General features: G+C 42.5%; 1 long non-coding RNA gene across 1 annotated transcript; it reads left to right on the top strand.

Moving 5' to 3' along the window:
* The first annotated feature begins 1,404 nt into the window (after positions 1 to 1,404).
* On the top strand, positions 1,405 to 11,062 carry LOC123354059. Its single transcript, XR_006574607.1, has 3 exons — positions 1,405 to 1,431; positions 8,191 to 8,245; positions 10,954 to 11,062. It is a non-coding gene; the product is annotated as an uncharacterized LOC123354059 (long non-coding RNA).
* The last annotated feature ends 1,080 nt before the right edge of the window (positions 11,063 to 12,142 follow it).

Genomic DNA, 12,142 nt, shown 5'->3' with positions numbered 1-12,142 from the left:
TTCTGTGTCCTATAGAGGTTACTCCCTATTCTCTCTTTGCAGCTCACTGTGGTTGTTCTGCGAATTAGCTGCTGGTTGTGTTGTTCTTGTGTGGAAGCAGGGAAAGAAAGAGAGTGTTTAAGTGCAGGCATTTAAGTGTCAGAGACAGAACAAGTATTGAGCTAAGTCTTAGCCTAATATCGTGAGACCTGTAGAAGCAGGGCTCACGTCAGAAGCAAGTGGAAAACAGCAGAATAGTCAGTGTGACCTAGCCTTGAGATAACAATGTTTTGAGAAGAGCAAGTGAGAAAATACTGGAATAGATAGCAAATAATCTAAATAAAATTTAAATGTTTTTAATTAATGCACATCACAAAGAGGTATAAATGCTTGTGTGATTTTGCTTGTACTTTGGAGAAACTGAGGCAGAGATGCTCTCTGCCAGCTGTATTCTTCCCCTGCAATTGCCTGAATAAAGCTGTCTCTGATTTGTTGCCTCCAGCCTGAGAGTGGAGTTTTGTTTCTTCCACATGGGATATATGTATTCAAACCAGTAGAGGGAATTTACGATATTGTACTTACACACAATAAACACAAACTGAGAATATTCTTAATTTGTTAAAACTTAAGCTCTCTTTCCGTGCAGCAGGAAAGTGAACATTTACTTCTCCCTAGATGATGCCGGACAGTAGTGCAACTTGTGCATTTTACAGTTGCACCTCTTACTGTAATATAAAATTCACCTGTTATCACTATAGGTCTCAGTGAGAATATGCACAACTGGTAAGCTGTGACTCTTACTGATGCATGCTGTCTCCATGTTTAGCACTTCAACATGCAAGTTCTACACTAAGAGAGCACACTTTTGCTGGAAAAAATACGAGACATGCTTTGCTGCCAACTTCCACCTAGGACATGCAACATCTGTACTGGTGCATACCTGTTTAACTGGAATATGCATGCTAATGCAAGCTGATTACTGTAGCATTTAATATTTGCACTAGTACAGATCCTGCTCAGAAATATGCAAAATCTTTCTTGGTCAAATGAGTCCTGTACTAGTTACAAGGTTTATAGGCTTCCAATTGGATTTCTTAGTTCCACAAATCTTTTAACTAATATAAAAACCAAAATTCAATATTGTCTACTCTTAATCAAAAAGGCAATATCTTCTACTTTATTTAAAAACAAACGCTTGAATGATGTTAATGTTATAAAAGGCATCTGTCAGGATCTGCTGCATGCTTAAAGTGTTTGAGGAGATGAATATCTAATGAATGAATTACTGACTGTGACTATTTAATCACTGTAGGTGATTGACATCATGAGGGTGAATGTGGACAAGGTTTTGGAACGAGATCCAATGCTGTCAGAGTTGGATGATGCACTGCGGGCGGAATTTGAGACCAATGCTACCAAGCTGATAAAAAGTATTGGTGGAAGAACTGTAAGGTAACCATGACTCGAGTATTTCCAATGCAAATTAATGTGACTAAGAACTATAAGTTGTTGAATACTCCATAAAGGGGAAGAAATCCAAATAACTTTGGCCAATTTCTGCAGCGTTTACTCATGGTGAATAGTATTTAAGATTACAACATCTGGTCCTTAATGAGCATCTGGATAAGTGAAGTAGATGAACTTTCCAAAAGTTGGGTGTCCTGGCCAAGTTCCTTTACACAAAACATTCTCCAAGACACAAATGTGGCTAAGGAGAAATGAATGTACTAGTTGAAGGTGTTGGAGATCTAGAAGGAAGAAATTCAGTGATATGGATTGAATGACGACAAAACACACAACAGCACGGAGAACCTTTAGTCTCTGACAGTTGTTAGCCAAAAGGGCTCGTTTCCCCCTGGAGCTTACCTAATTACACCAAGGAGGCACGGAGACAGGAAGACAAGTACCACACCCTTTATTGATCGGTCAGCTGAGCGGGTGTTCCTCTCGGCTAGTGCCAGAGAAAGAGACACACCTTACATGGCCAGATGGGCTTACCTTTATACCCCGAAACAAACAACTTAGCCTACGTTTGTCTACGTCATTTGGTTGACCTGTAGAACCTGTACATGCATCTGTTAGGGGATAATTGGATATGCAGGATACATATATCATTTTGTGGGGGCTACAAGATACATCTGTTGAGGATACATTTGTCATTCTGAAGGGGACACAAGATACATCCGTTGACCCTTTGTACTAGATACTTTGGATGCATACATGTGAACGCAGCTGCATACACTTGGGGAGCCAACATATACTTGGGGAGCCAAACAAAACTGATAAGCGAAATAGCTGACTTAGGTAGATACACGGCCTTCAGTCTAATGAGTTCTGTAAGCTTTCCAACACAGTTTGGACAAGCATAACATAACTTTGGTTTACTCAGGCCTAATACGGAAAGGCTTCATTAGCACTATGATTTTCCAACAACTCCCCCCTTTGAGAATACTCACCAAACCTTTTGGCTGAGTTTTCTCACACTTTGAGGCCAAAAAGCAATGAAGCTCTGCAGAAATATTTACAACTGCTCTTTTAAGCTTAGTCACCCCCAACCCAGGAATGAATGCATGGACAAAAGAGTGGAACCTTGTTCATTGAACAACTAAGGGATTGGGGCACTGACTATAACTCAGGTAGGTATACCTAATGGTTTAATTTCCCAGATGTCTCAGTGAATAATTTAGTCCCATATGCATCCTCCCCATGGACCCGGCAGGATTCGGTATGTGGTAGCCACACCCACCCTAACCGATTCATATGCTTGGAAGGAGCACTGTAAATGTTCACACTTCCATCCAGAAAGTGTCCAAATATGTTTCCATGACCACAGATCAGATGGTACTTCAGATGTGTCTGTAAGGGCAGTGGGCCAAGTCTGGTGCTCAAGATTACTCCAAATGGCCATCAGCTGGTCATTCAGGAAATCCTGGATTTCTAAACATACTAGATCCCACTGCAATGCCTTCCCAGTCTTAGTGATATTTAACACCATTTCTGTCAGTAACTTCTGGGTCATAGAACTAAGGGTGGAAATGACATGTAACTTACCAACTCCAGCCTATACTTAAGATAGCTGAGCTTCAAAAATAAGGCTAGTGGCCTTTTCTAGTTGGCCCAATTTCTTAGCATATTCTTGGCTTTGAAAAATAATTCAGATGACTGCAACACTATTGGCCCCAGCCCACAGGGATCTGGTCAATTCCCCTTTCTCCAGAGGAAATAACCCAGGCTCTTTGTTGTGCTAATCTAATGGCAGCCCCTTGTGAGCAATCTGGGTATGTAAAAGTGATCTGAAAACTGGATAAAGGCAATGTCATTTAAAATCCAATTAGGGAGGGCAATACATACTAAAGGATTTATCCAAAACACAGGGCACAGCCTGTAGAATAAACCCCAAAATTCAATTAATACCACATTTCCAAACAGGATCCCACAAGTTTCTTCCTGCCAGTGTAGAATTTTTGTTTCTTTACCAGGGTCAGTTCTCAATGTCCTTTTTAGTCAGGAATTCCTGGACTTTGGCAGTGTCAGTGGAGTGAGTGTTTCTTCTAGAAAAGTTCAAAGGCACAGTAGGTCTGTCAGTGGACAAGGGAGAGGTTAGCTAGCACGTCACCTTGTCCTTTTTCCCTGCTGTCCAGAAGGCACAGTGGAGCTAGAAGAAGGAATAGGCTAATCATATAGGAGAGTTCTCCTGATGTGGACGGGTCTTTTTGCAGTGAGAATCATGGGTCCAAGCAATCAGTCTTTGGCACTTCACAGCGGTGTTGGTAATCAGCAGGACTCAATAAGGGCCTTTCCAGTGTGGAGCCAAAGCAGTCTTTCGTTGGTGGACCTGTACATTGATCCGGTCTCCAAGTTCCATGGAGTAGCGGGGCTGCTAGGGTCTTCGGATAGTGTTTCTTTACCTGTGAGAAAAGAAACCTAACACATTGCATTAGTGTCTGTGCAGATTTTACATCTGCTTGGGTATATTCAAGCCCCCCTTTTCTGGTTGTTAAAACTTGGCTAACTGTGAACAGTGTCCTTGAACGAAGTCAGTGTATCTCTTTTTTTTTTTTTTTTTTTTGGACTGAGCTTGCTAATTAAAGTTTTTCTCAGTTAACCCGTTCTTTTTCCTTTTCCCCTTTTTGGCTTCTTTTTTAACCTACAAAGGAAACTTTTACTTTTTACTTATACACCTTTTGTTAACAATGAACACATACACATTGGTGTTATACAGTACATTAGTCTTATTATTTAATGTATGCCACATATACCCTTCTACTAAAATAACCTTATTACAGAGCTTTGGAACAACAAGCCAGGACAAGCACACCCACTTTGATGAGTTCATTTAATACAAGCTCTAGTTCAATAGCTTCCCACCATCCCCAGCCCTCTGGCTAGAAATCTGAGGTAGCCAGAAGGATCCCATGTACAATATGGGGAGTGGGTTAACTTTTTATGTCCTTGCTTCCAAAGACTGTTAGTATGCAGTTTGGCCAATGCAGTTTTTTTCTTTTACTTAAGAAAATACATAAGACTTTAGTATATCACATTTTTCTGATGTATCCAAACACTTTGTATTTTAAGTTGAACAAAACAAATATCTGCATTTCAATTCAAGCCTTCTGCTTTATTTCAAACCAGACCATCCCATGAAAATATTAAACACAACAATTCTGACCACGAGACAGACACCACAAGACAGAACATAGAACACAAAACATAATTTTTACTCTGCCAGTAAATCATGGTATGTTGTATGCTGTTTAGCTGGCATTAGTTTTCTTTGATTATCTGAAAGACAAAAACAGAGGTCTACCCCTTCTGGGCAGTCAATTATTGCTTAAAATATACAAATACCCTTGTTGATTTCAGGCAAAACAAGGGAATTACCCCATATTGTCTTATATGTGTTTCATAGACAGCCCAGATTTCAGTGGCCTCTACCTTATCAGTTAGATAATTTGCATTAATACAGATGCTTTCTGGTTTGCTTTTTACTTTTAACTCCTGCTTTTAAACACTGAAAGAAAACATCACCACTTATAGTGCCTTAGAGCCTAATAAATTTTCATTTACATAGCACTGTATACATTCTTTAGCTAATTCAACAAAATTGTTCATAGCCAAATGATTGCAATCTAATAATTTCTTTGCCTGAATTTATTTACAAACATTTAAAAAAAAACACCAAGAACTTTTCTCTTTAGCATTTTTACAAAGTTCAACTACTATTCCCTCCAGCAACTACAGAGTTAACTCTTCACTCTCCTTCAAATCACTTGCTCTTTCCTTATATCACTTGCTTTGTCTTTCAACAGCCACTTACCAATTCAAATCGCCATTCCAAATATCCTCCTGAGTATTTGAAATCCCCATGCTTATACTCACTTACTTCTTCCTTCCATGAGACCCTCAAAAGTTTCCAACCTGTTCTCCAAGCTCTCTGTCTGTTGCCTGCCCGCCTGGGCCCGATCCTTTTTTTTTTTTTTTTTTTTGGCGCTGAACCGTTTCTTTCATGGGCTTCTGCCCCCACCCTTCTGTTTTTTTTCCTAAAACATTTTATTCACAAGACGACCCGAGTCCTCCCTCGTGAGGCTTGCCACCTGGGCAAAACGCATGGCCCACTGGCGTTTAACTATTTAATTGCCTCTTGTAGCAAACACACTGCTGTTACGGCGTATGCTGAGCACAAATGGTTAAATTTTAACAAGTCCCTGAAGGACTGGTACTTGCTTAGCCAGGGCTTCCTTTTCTCCAACTACTCTATTGCCCAGTCCTGCTACGACTGGGGGTAGATCCTTTCACCTGCCACCCTTCCTGGTCAACCAGGGTGGAGAGAGGAATGCTAAACCCTTCTCCAGTTCTCAGACTTACTGCAGCTGAGAATGGGCACACCTTTAATTATGCAATCCTCAACATATAACACCAACAATACCAAACAGAACAAACATAAAATAACAAGGGTAAAACAAATAGATGGTGTGAATTCTACAGGGTTCCCCCATTCTCTATTGCTCACCAAACTGTGACAAATTTCTGTTACCAATTATCCCTCATGTCAGGTGATCAAACTGACACTGCAGGACGGGGGCGGGGGGGTGGATAGAGAAAGCACACCATATAACCAAATTTTAAAGCTTCATTAAAATGATAAAACAACAATGGAGAGCGTTGGGAACGCTTCCACATCACTCATAAAAAATACGAATGCCCCATACTTACACATATCCAGACTGGCCACGTCTGTATATAACATTCAGAAAAGGGGAATAGGTGGACGGGAGATTATCCTGTATATAGCTTGTTCAGAATTTCCAACATGCTTCCGCTCTTGGGAAGGCTGTTCTTTTACACCCTGGAATCTCCTGCGGTGTCTCTTTCAGAGATTCTAGTCCAGGTCAGCTACCTCTGGCTTCTCCAGTGTCACCAAGCCACACCAGCACCGGCATCCGTCACAAAGTCAGACTGTTGGATCTCACCAAACAGTTAAGCTTTGCAAATGTAATCTCAGTTCTGTAACTTGTACTGCCTTTGGTTTGCTTGACCTTGAGCATAAAACAACTTTCTCTTTTTATCTCTGGGCGAAGCTGAGTTTTAAATTAACCCGTTTCTAGACAAATTGCTCACACTGTGTCAGAGGCTTTTCTTTGGTGATTAAAAGCTCCTCTGAGATATATGATCTTATCTAGATTAAAGGTACCTTTTAATGGGCATTGTTTAGATGGATCTTCACGCGTATAAAGATTCCAATTCTCTAAATACCTGCAGGTTTTAGAACCATAATGTACGTACATATAATATGCTGGGGTACCCTTAGGGGGTGAGGTGGAATGTTTAGACTGTCCCTTACCCACACGGAAAAGAAGGGGGGGGGAGAGAAGATGGGTTCACACGCTCCTAGACCCGGTTACAGTTTTGGCTTCCAGCATACCAATAGAACAAGAAACAAAAGTACCCCTACCAAAAAGAAAAGCCAGCCCTGGGGCTGCTCTAAGTCCCAGTAATTGTTCAGCACGGCCCACGGACTCGTGGAGTTAATGGAATTATTCATTAGCCGTGTCTGAACCTAGGTACCTTAACCAGAAAGCTTTTACCCACACACACCTTCCTATTTGTGGGTTCCTTTACCATTAGGGGCCCAAGGTCCCAACCCTCACTCTTCGGGGGCGTTAATCCTCAAACCCAGGAGGTAACGCACTTACCACGCCCGGAGTGGCCACGTCTGGCAGGTGGACTCCCCTCTTCTGGTACTGTCTTGCCTCCGTGTCGTTTGGAGTTCTCTATGGAGGGGGCGTAGCCGTCCCGGCCGATTGCGGCGACCCGGAGCTTGAGCAAACCAATAGCTCAAGGTGGCCACTCTCCTGAGCCGTCCTCGGCCGCCGGTCAGCGCCCCCAACAGGGAGAGAAGTCCCGGCGGAGTCGCCATTTGTTAGCCAAAAGGGCTCGTTTCCCCCTGGAGCTTACCTAATTACACCAAGGAGGCACGGAGACAGGAAGACAAGTACCACACCCTTTATTGATCGGTCAGCTGAGCGGGTGTTCCTCTCGGCTAGTGCCAGAGAAAGAGACACACCTTACATGGCCAGATGGGCTTACCTTTATACCCCGAAACAAACAACTTAGCCTACGTTTGTCTACGTCATTTGGTTGACCTGTAGAACCTGTACATGCATCTGTTAGGGGATAATTGGATATGCAGGATACATATATCATTTTGTGGGGGCTACAAGATACATCTGTTGAGGATACATTTGTCATTCTGAAGGGGACACAAGATACATCCGTTGACCCTTTGTACTAGATACTTTGGATGCATACATGTGAACGCAGCTGCATACACTTGGGGAGCCAACATATACTTGGGGAGCCAAACAAAACTGATAAGCGAAATAGCTGACTTAGGTAGATACACGGCCTTCAGTCTAATGAGTTCTGTAAGCTTTCCAACACAGTTTGGACAAGCATAACATAACTTTGGTTTACTCAGGCCTAATACGGAAAGGCTTCATTAGCACTATGATTTTCCAACACAGTCACGTGTGCTAATTACAGGAAGGCCTGGAAGCCTACTCTTTATTTGCTGAGAAGGCAAGACAGAGTGGAAAACATTAATTTGTAAGGCAGGGGAGCAGTAGTTGAGTGTAGAGAAGAAGCTTTTGCCCTCTTTTAAAAATATCTAAGTGAGCTGTTTGTACTAAATTATGTGCTTTTTTTTAACAGATATGGGCAGTGTTGATAGCATTTGTTCGCATCATCATCATCATCACCATCACTGGTATGTGTTTAGCTAAAGTACTATTTTGTCAGTAGGACTAGAGTACATGGGGCATAAGCTGTAAATCGAATGCAAAAAGTTGTTAATGTAACACACTCTGGTTGTGACTGCTAGTACGTAGGTCATAATTTTCAAAAGTTAAGGTTCACACAGTAACGCTAACTTAGCCATATTGCATGCTTGACATATGCAGTAGTTCAAAGTAGTACTTACACTGCTTAACTGATGTTTGAACATAATCTGTGTGATGTGGTGAAGTTATGGCTTCTGTGGGAACCTTAACGGTTGAATCTCAGGCTTTTTTGCATTGAGCAGAAATGGGATCATGCAGGAGATTGGGACCCCTGAGTCCCAGTCCCAGCTCTGCTAGTGACTCTGAGCGTGACCAGGTCACGGGACCACTTCTTTGCCTCAGTTTTTCCAATCTTTAAAATGGGGATAATGACGCATACCTCACAGGGGTTTCCAAAGAGTAACATGAAATGTTTTGAGAACTTAGATAACAGAAGCTGTGGACATACACCTTTCTCAAATTCATCTTTCATGGTATTTCTACATTTATTAATCCTTTAGACTCCAGGTTCAACACCCACATGTAACTTTTTGTTCTTGCAAAGCAGTCTGGCCCTCTTCTATCGGGTCACATCCTTTTCTTAATCCCCAAATGGGTACTCCAGCCAATCAGAGTCCCCTTGCTGTCTTCCAGCCCAGAAGCCAGGCAAAACAAAGAACAAAAAAAGTAGGGAAGCTTCATATGAGACTCCTTCTCCAATCCTCAATAGTGCCAAGATAGTAAGGTAGTTAGGCCAGGTCTACACTTTAAACTTACCCCTGCATGCCATTGATAGAACTATGTGTGAAAAATCCACACCTGTGAGCGACGCAGTTACACCTACCTAACCCCTATTGTAGACAGCGCTATGTGGCCAGGAGAGCTTTTCCCCTTGACATAGCTACTGTCCCTCGTGGAGGTGGATAAACTATGCCAATGGGAGAAGCTGTCCCATCAGGGTAGTATTGTCTTCACTGAAGCGCTACAGCAGTCCAGCTGCACTGGTGCCACTGCTACACTTAAAACCCTGCCCTTAGACTCAGTCCAGGCAAGAGCCTTGATCTGACAAGCCTCACTTGAGTGCAGAAAACACCACTGACTTCATGCACTAGCTTTCCTGCAGGAGCAGAAGCCTGGGAGAGGAGGAGGACAGACAGTTCTCAAGGATTCATCACTGCTGAACAAGCTGTTTAAACAGAAGTATATTGCAGTAGAAGCTGTAAGAGAAAAGAAATTCATGCTCCCTTGTTTGATATCCAGATTTCACTTGTCCCAATTTCTGAATGTTGGCGGATGTACCCGTATGTATACAACAGCCACAAGCCCATCATTATAACTGGTAACAAACCTGTAAATACAAATGCAAGTGGAGATGTTTCTGGTGAGTGCAAGCAGGGCCAGCTCCAGGTTTCTGCTGCCTCAAGTGGCGGGGGAAAAAAAAAGCCAATTGGCAGCACTTCGGCGGCGGCAGCTCAGTAGTGCCGCTCCATTCTTCGGCAGCACTTTGGCAATGGGTCCTTCACTCCCTCTCTTCCTCTTCGGCGGCACTTTGGTGGCAGCTCTAAGAGGAAGAGAGGGACTGAGGGACCCGCCGCCAAATTCCTGCCAAAGACCTGGACTTGCGGCCCCAATAGTGGATGGAGTGCCGCCCCTTTGTATTAGCCGTCCCAAGCACCTGTTTCCTTAGCTGGTGCCCGGAGCCGGCCTTGGGTGCAAGGAAGACTGTGGATTCATATTCTGGTGATAGTAGAGCCAGGGAGCTTATGACTAGTTACACTGCTTGGTGTTCAGCTGTTTGAATTTGTGATGTAGCTGTTAACAAGCTTTCCAGCAGGATTAATTTACTCTCCAACTCTGACAGCATATTCATTTCTCATCTTTTGGCCTGTTTGTAACAATCTACAGCAACTAATTGTAATGCTACAAACAGAATTGTGACCATAGGTGAGAAATACCCAGGACATGAATTCTAAAAGCCAATCCTGTGCAAGAATGAAACTATGGTAAAACAAACACAGGAAGTGATTTAGAATTTCCTTTTGTTGAATACTTTGAGTGTTCCGTAGCTCAAGTCTTTAAGTTGCACAATTGTTTTATGCCTCTTTGATGTGGGGCAAGAGGTGTGGAAGTAGGGAAAGAATTAACAAAGATTTGAAGGGGATTTTAATGCATGTCAGTCAGTTAGCAAGTCAGGCTAGTAGTTAGCAAGAGTTAGGCCACACTGTAACCCTAATGACGTGAGACTTGTAGAAGCGAGGATGGTATGAGGCGAGAGGGAAAGAAACTGTGTAAGAAGTTATTACGACCTTGCATCTGATAACCAAATATGTAGACTGGCGTCTCCTAGAAGTGAGAAAAATAAGATAGCAGGATGGCTTATGTGTAAATAAAAATGCAGTTGTTGCTCATTATTGTCTGTATTATTGCTTGTTATTGTCTGTAACAAAGGTATAAATGCTTGCTGTAATTGTTTACCTCTTGAGAGACCTGTCCGGGACTGGGGCGACCCTGTGTCCTAAGACACTCTCTCCCTCTATTGTAATTACTGAAGAAATAATAAAGTATCTGATTTTGCTGCACCCAAAGAAAAAGCGAGAACTGAGTTTTTCTCTGACAGAGGACTGTCGCTTTTCCAATCCTTATTTTTCTGTTATAGTCTGGAGTGTATCCTCATGAGTTACAAGAAGAAATGCAAACCAGTGGAAGCCATCTCTCTCCTTCAAACCTGCTGTATTCTCAAGCTCTCACCTTCTGATATATAAAGCAAAATTATTTCGATTAGTCATGTGTCATAGGTTTATTCCCCACTTTGAACTTTAGCGTCCAAAAGATGGGGACCTGCATGGATCCTTCTAATCTTAAATCCTAGCTTAGATCTGGTTCTGCTGCCACCAGCCAGAGATTAGTGTCTGGCACACTTTCTGTTCCCCCAAAACTTTCCCTGGGAACACAGATCCAAACTCCTTGGATCTTAACACAAAGGGAAATAAACCATTCCCCAACCTTCTTCTCCTTCCCCTAGTCGTTGGGAGAGATTATCTTGATTCAGCTCCTTGAATCTAAACAAAGAGGGATTCACCTCCCCCCCACCTGTCCCTGGTGAGTCAAACTAAACCCCTGAGGTTTCAAACAAGGGAAAAAAACCAAACAGGTTCTTAAAAATAAAAGCTTTAATTAAAGAAAAAAAAAGTAAAAACTATCTTTGTAAAATCAGGATGGAAATGCTTACAGGATATACATCTTATAAAACTAATTATTGCACCACCAGAAGGGAAGGGCTGGGGCAGGTCTCTGCACTCCACATGTCACACGCAGACAAGGCAAAACAAACCATGTCACAGAATGAATCAATTGCAGAGCCTGGACTAGAACCCAGGAATCCTAACTACCAGCTCTCTGCTCTGACCATTAGACCCCACTCTGCTTGTAGTCAGGATTGAACCCAGGAGTCCTGACTCCTAGACCCCCCCCCCCCTCCACCATTCCTCTAATCTAGTGATTCTCAACCAGGGTTACATGTGCCCCTGGGGGTACGCAGAGGGTCTTCCAGGGGTACATCAACAGGCTACATAAAAAGCATTAGTGAAGTCAGTGCAAACTAACATTTCCTACAGACAATGACTTGTTTATACTGCTGGGTGTGTTTTGTTATAGGATTATAGTCTGTTAAAATATGTGTCTATTAAATTCAATGTGTAGTTTGTAAAGCTAAAGCAGCAATCCAAGATGGAGTCTGAACTGCCATCTTGTGACCGCCATCTTGTTGTTTACTGTTATCATGGCCCAGTCCTAACTGGATCCAACCGGTTTTTCCCCCCATTGGCCACTCCAAGGACAATGTCACC

The sequence above is a fragment of the Mauremys mutica genome, chromosome 20, assembly GCF_020497125.1.
Source record: "Mauremys mutica isolate MM-2020 ecotype Southern chromosome 20, ASM2049712v1, whole genome shotgun sequence".
Classification (NCBI taxonomy): Eukaryota; Metazoa; Chordata; order Testudines; family Geoemydidae; genus Mauremys; species Mauremys mutica.
This window is presented reverse-complemented; position numbering and strand designations above follow the sequence as displayed.